Consider the following 7,353-nt stretch of genomic DNA (forward strand, 5'->3'; position numbering starts at 1 on the left):
AAGTGCATGAAACTGTGCACACATGTGCACACGGGCAACGTAGGCCACTACGCAAGGTTTGATGGAAATCGGACACGGGCAACGTAGGCCACTACGCAAGGTTTGATGGAAATCGGACACCAAACCAACGTTGCGTCACGTCCGGCCATTGTTTCGGGGCTTTTTCAATGAAAAAATCGTAGAAAATGCATTGACCTTCGGAAAAATATGCAAACTGGTGTGCGTGATGCCGACGGTGATGCCAGCGTGTGGAAAAAGTTTGGGGCCGGTTGGCGGAGTCGAAAAAAAAGTACTTCGGAACCCCTCTCCGGCACATCGATACGTTGCTGGTTGCACAAGGTCTACGTGATCGCATGCATGCAAGTGCACGAAAGTGTGCACACATGTGGGCACGACCAACGTAGGCCACCACGCAAGGATTGAACGAAATCAGACACCAAACCAACATTGCGTCACGTCCGGCCACTTTTTCGTGGCTTTTTCACCGAGAAAATCGTAAAAATGCATTGAGCGTGGGCAAAATATGCAAACTGGCGTGCGTGATGCCGATGGTGATGCCAGCCAATGAATAATGCCCAGTGCTCCAGAGTCCAAGTCCAAGCTGGCTCATCTAGTTCACACATCTCCAGGTTCCAGCTTCCAACCCTTGAACTACACACATACAACTCATGTAAAACCTTTGCTGGTTGAGTCAATTCTAAGCTAGAGCAAGTAACATGCTACTACAAGGAATTAATGGCATGTGGGGGGTACTGCTGCCTGCTGCTGGATCCACCATACGGCAGGAACAGGAACTGCAAGCTTAGTAGAGATCCAATCTTTGGCCAGTGCAAGAAACAAAACTGAAGCAGAGAGAGCATTGGGATTTATGTACAATTAGAATTTATTTGTTTTCTTGGTACCAAGCACAATTAAGACCACTCTAGAACCACCACCTGAATGGCGAGCGTGCAGTGTAACTGAACACAAACATCCATCTACTGATGAATGGCAAGTACAGCACCACCGTTGTACATCTGAACACAGGTGAAGACCACATGAATTCCTAGTGGGGACTGAACCGGAAGTGGACAGTGAGGAGTACCTGACGGATCCGCGGCGGCGGACGAGTTAGGTCAACGTCGGCGTCTTGGACGAGTGTTGTACGCGCCGTGGGACGTCCGGGTGGTTACAGGCGGCGGACGCGGCGTCGTTGCAGAAGACGGCGACGTCCAAGACGTGGCCGGCCACTTCCCTAACCGCCGACCGCGACGTGGGAGACGACGGGGTTGGAACCGCCGGCGTGGGAGGTCGGGATGGTTGGAGGCGGCCGTCGATGCGGAGAACGGCGACGTCCAACACCGGGCCGGCCACCGGTGACGGCGGTCTTCCAGTCCTCAGCCCACCCGCGACGATCCAGATCAGCTGCCGCGTGATCGCCGTGCAGCAGGCCAGATCGATCAGCGGTTTACCTTTCCTCTCTAGTCGGGTGGCAGGCGGGATCGATCGAGTGGTCGTGCAAGTTTTTTTTTTGCGGGGGAGTTTTTTCTTCTTATTATTATTCACGTGTACTCGTATGATCGGGATTGTACGTCTACGATACGAGGTGGGTATACGTTTCTTCCGTATGACCTTTCTGCCCTTCTACGTTTTGTTGGGGGGTGTACCGAAGCACTTCTCTAAAAGATATCAAGATCTACAGTACCAGGGGCTTCTTACCCCATCCTATTCTTTAATATGTAGTACTCGCACTCGTGCGCAGTCAAGGAAAAAAGCATCTACAATACCCAATAAATATAATATCAAAATATATTTCATGATGGATCTAATGATATAGATTTTGCATTGTGAATGTTAATAAATTTTGTGTAAACTTGGTCAAGCTTTGAAGCGTTTGAATTCAGACAATCCTAATATGCAGGGTAAAAGGAAATGTAAGGAGTGCACTTCAAAGTTTTTATTTATACAAAGTCCATTTTTTATTAACATGCAAATTATGAAGACCACAGTTGCACAATTATTATACGTGCAGCTATAATGTTTCATTCGCTCAGCACAAATCACTTGCTCCCTTTTAAACGGTCGACACATATTATTTATTTACTGAGAAAAGTGAAGCTTCCGTAGATGGAGGAAATATTTCCATAATTCCATGACGAAAAGAATGCATCTTCAGAAATGTCGCCAATCATTTGATAGACAGTGGTCGGAAATAAATCACAACGTACCAAAACTGTTGCTCCCTAAAATTGCGTGATTTTTTTTCTGCACAAGCAGAAAAAAATTAGAACGAAAGAGGTTTCCCTCCGATTAACGAAACCATATCGAACCACAAACCAAGGGACTCCCGTTCTGCCATCGGGTTTGAAGTATCATCAACTTAAACTACGGTAAAGACTACTAGCCGCTGGGGAATTATAAAAGGCAGAGTGAATTGCAAAAAACCACCACATTGAAGCGTAGGTTTGTAAAAAAGACTCTTCTACGAATTTGTTGCAGAAAACACTTATTTCGGGCCTAATCATTTGCAGAAAACACTAATCGCTCGCTTTAGGCATTCTAATCTCGATAGATGACGTGGCATAACGTTCACGATAGACAGCGTTAGGTGACGGAGTATTTAGATTTATAAAACAGTCCCTGTAACTTTGCAGGAATACCCTTCAATAAAAATAAAGGAATCAGCTCCAGATTTGGGCTGCCCAAGCAGCCGAGCACAGCAGCAACACGCTGGCCACGGGGCTCGTCGCTGGGAGCAGAGGGCAGGGGCGGGTGGGCCGCACCTCGTCCTCGCGCTTCGCATCCAGCCGCCATGGCTCGCCTCTGCTTCCTCCCGCCGCCGCGCTGTTGCAGGAGCCTGTGCTGCGCACCGCCGCGCCGCTTGCGCTGTTCGCGCCCGAGCTGAGCGCGGATGCATTTGCATCTTGCCATGGCGGCTCGCCTCTGCTTGCTCCCGCGTCTTCGCGCCGCTTCCGCTGCTCGCGCTCGACCTGAGCGCGGCCAGCGCGGCTTGCCTCTGCTTGCTCCGGCGCCTCCGCGCCGACGTTGTTGCGCGCCGCCGTGCCGCTACAGGAGCCTGTGCTAGGCGCTGCTTCCACCGCTCGTGCTCGACCTAAGCGCGGCTGCGCTTTGTGTCCAGCCACCGCGACTCGCCTCTGATTGCTCCCGCGCCACCGCGCTCACCGCCGCGTCACCGTCTCTGCTCGCACCGCTCGCGGTCGCGCCGCCGCTGCTCGCACTGCTCGCCCAGGCCGCGGCGGCGCTGGCCTCCGATCCCGATTGGATCGGGTGGGAGTTGAGGGATTTGTTTTTGTAAGGCAAGGGTTGTTTGTGAAAAATACCAGTCAACGTTGTCTATTGCACCGTCATGCCACGTCACCAAAATTGGGCCCCACCTGTCATAATAGTGCTTAAAATGCCCAAATAGACGGTTCAGTGTTTTCTGCAAATGACTAGGCCAGAAATCAGTGTTTTCTGCTACAAATTCGTAGAAGAGTCTTTTCTGCAAATCTATGCTTCAATGTGGTGGTTTTCTGCAATTCACTCCAAAAGGCATGCATCGCTTACATCAGTTCACATGATCTCCCACAAGTTTAAGACAACAATGCGTAAAACAAAGAAGGAAGAAACAAGTTATTCTTGATAGCTGGAGTTATCCTCCCAGCTGCCGAACTCCAAGCCTCCATCCCTGCGCCGCCCGGTATATCTCACTTGTCACCCATTCGATTAGTTTTGCTCCCAGCTGTAGTAGTTTTTGCTCCGGCTTTTTTATCTGCAAAACCAACCAATCAACAATCCAATTGCATATAAGTCTAATGAATGTCATTGGATCATAGATTTTTTTAGATCTGAAGATAATATCGTTTCTGCATTTCTAGAGAGCCCAGAATGTAGCAGCACTTCCTACCAAAACTAGCTTTTTCTAAGGTTTTTAAAAAGTTTTCAACCATCTTCCCAAAAATTCATTCAGGTTAATAGGAATAGTTCTAAGATCCAGAGCACATTTTATCAAACTCCAGAACAGTTTAGCCGCCGAACACTCAAAGAAAAGATGATCTATGCTTTCTTCTTTTCCACAATATACACGCCCTTTCCCTCCTTTCCATCCTTTCCTGATCAGATTGTCTTTGGTCAAAATGCTTCTTGGCTGGAATTTTTATTTTTCATAGAAATTTGTGTGGAAATACCACACCATCATTGATCGGGAAGGAATATAAAGACTTAACCGAGAATTTCCTGTTTTTAGTAAGCACCCAGAGGGGTTGATCTTTTCCCCCATGCATCCTCACCTCTTCACATCTTGCTTTTAGGCTATTCCAAAGTTCTATTGTATCTCCAGTCAATGTTCTTCTAAAACTAAAACCCTGCCATCCTCTATTTATAGCATCTTTTTTTTGCGGGTGCTATTTATAGCATCTGCACAAGCAAATAGGTTGTGATCTTCTTTCGTAAAGAAACAAAATGTGTTTCCATGTTTAGTCAGACTAGGAAACATGCCCGTGTGTTGCAACGGGAGAAAACAGCCCTTACATGCCCTTATACATCGAGCATGGCTAAAGACTTCACCCTCATACCCATAACATAATAAACATAACTAATACCTCATTCTCAGGTCCACATCCTCCATTTCAATATAACACCAGACACATGTTTTCGCTTGTCGTCTTTGTCGTCCTCGTCGTCGGTGGTCGCAGTACCAGCTGTCACTAACCAAGGTTGGCAAGGTCCAATAGCTGGATTGTTGAGCCGCCTTCGTGTCCGATGAAGATCAAAAGCGTTGAACACAATTTGTTTTTATCATTTGGCTATTATAATAGGGAAAAAGCACTGCACATAATATATGTCCGTGTTATCATGTAAATTGAGTAGTTTGTGCCAGATAGACCATGAAATCTTAGCCAGACTCCTCATGCATTTTGACAGGAGTCATTAGGCCGACTGAGACTGGTTATACGTGAAGACGCGAAAGAGAAAAGGATTCATTTCATATCCCTAGTTTAATAAAATGAAGTAAAACAAGGCATCATGTGGGCATATTTCAAATATTCGCCAAGTTTTATTAATATATGTATAGATTAAAACAATTTAGCTACAATACCTACCATAAAAAAACATGTTTACAATTTTTTTTGCCTTTTCAAATTTAAAGTTCAAAAAATATTTGTGTTTTAAAAATGTTTCCAAATTCAAGAAATAATCACAACAATAGCTCCTAGTTTTCAAAAAAATTCTGTGTTTAAAAAAAATCAGGTTTCAAAAAAATAAAAATAAAAATATTTTTCTTTAAAAAATTGTGCGACTTTAATTTTTTTATTAACAACTGCCAAATTTTCACATTCTAAAATATATTCACTTTGAAAATTATATTTTCCTCTCAGTATCTGGCGCCACTGTGTACATAATATAAAATTTTGTGGTGCTAAAAAAACAAATAGTCTTGTTTAGTCTATTGGTAAGCATTTGAGTGGTTCGATTCCTCGCGTCGCAGTATTTTCTTGGAAATTCTTTTAGCGCGGGCTCTTCATACGCTAATGGGCCGGCTCTATGCCCTGTGATTTTTTTTGATAGAAACGAATCGAGAGAAGGAGGAAACGCTGCGACTTAGGAAGTCTACGACGTACGAAAATTATGTGGGTCCACTGTGAACGAAAAATACTGAAGAAACAATCCGCCTTTTAATATTACTAGCAAAACATGCCCGTGCGTTGCAACGGGAAAAAAATATCCATCCATCATGCTCACACTTTACAACATCGGCGAATCCTTTGAAATCTTTCACGATGCCACACAACAAACAACATGATAAGTGGTGTTTCGCAAAAAGCATAAGATTGGATGATTTTTGAATACTCAAGATGTTTCAAATTTATTTAACAACATAAATATCAATGGTAAACCGACATTTCCAAAATACCACATGTAAAGAAGATATTAATTAAGGTTGTATCGTAAACAAAATTTTAGAAATGATTAATATAATAGCATATTTAAAATCTGCATGATTTTTTGAGAGATTTCCATATATGACATGTTAGATTTTGGGTTTGAAAGTTATGAGTTAAAAAAAATTGAATGTGCCCGAAAATAGAAAAAATAAAAATAAAGTGGCTGGGCTAAAACTGAAACATCATGTGGCCCATCTGCTAAATAGGAGAGAATGGAGAAGGAGAAGATTTCTCGAAAAAACAAAAAGGAGAAGGAGAAAGAAGTGAAAAGGAGAGAACCAGGAATCGAACCCGGGTCTCAGGTATGGAGACGTGAGGCTAATACCACCACACCACTCTACCTCGCGTTATGAATGATATGGGCTTACCTTAAATAAACATAAGCCGTCCACGATTTAAGTGAATCGTTTTTTCTCACTTACCGGTGGCATGGTGGGTAATTATTTACAACTCTAAGGGTAATTTTAGTGACGTACGACCAGAAGCACTATTTGCTTTATTAGTAGGGAAAGATTAGAGAAAGAGGGAAAGATACGATCTAGAGATCGTTCGTTAGCCCAAATCCAACGATGCACGCCGCATTCAGCTCGACAATATCTCCCCGGCCGTACGCCTGTGTCACCTACCTCATCAGCCCCTTGCCACGCCCCGTGCCCTTTAAAAGGCAGCGCACCTCCGATTCGATCACGAGCATGCGCCGTTGATTTCTCCATCGCCAAAGAAAAGATGATGCGCACCCACGCCGCCGCGCCGGTGACTGCGTGGGAGATCCCCTCCCACGGTCGACCGGACTTCGCCGACGTGTTCAAGCCCGCCGGTGTCCCTGCGGCGGCCACCGCGGTGCACGTGCCCACTCCGCCGTCGGAGTGGCCGGCGTCCCGCCCGGAGTCCTGCACCAGTGGCGGAACCAGAGGGTGTGCCGGGTGTGCCGTGGCACACCCAGAAAATCTGGGATTATATATATATATATATATATATATATATATAGAAAATTAGGAATGGTTGTTGACTATTGAGCCCAGGCCCACCTCATCTTCTCGGGCTCCATTGTGAGCGAGCGAGAGAGAGGCACAGGCGCACAAGGCACAACCGCATCTCGCTCGGCCGCCGCCGCCACTCCCCGCCTCCGCCCAGGCGCTCCCCGCTCACGCTCGGCCATCGCCGCTGGGCGCTCGCGCGTAGCGGCCGCCGCTGGAGCTCCTTCGGTCCTTCCCATCACGGCCATCAACTGTCGCGCCTCCCCTGCCGAGGCGCCGTCGAGCCGACCCGGACCAGACGGCCGCTGCCGCTCCGGTCTCCGGAGGATCTGCTCCCGCCTCCCGATGCTCTCCTCTCCTCCGGTCCTTCCCGTTCCACCGCTCCCCGCCCCGGTCGTGGGTGAGTTTTGACGATGCCGCCGCGCCGACTGCTAGTGCGCTCGGCGGCCTCC

Source organism: Triticum dicoccoides, chromosome 5B (genome assembly GCF_002162155.2).
Source record: "Triticum dicoccoides isolate Atlit2015 ecotype Zavitan chromosome 5B, WEW_v2.0, whole genome shotgun sequence".
Classification (NCBI taxonomy): Eukaryota; Viridiplantae; Streptophyta; class Magnoliopsida; order Poales; family Poaceae; genus Triticum; species Triticum dicoccoides.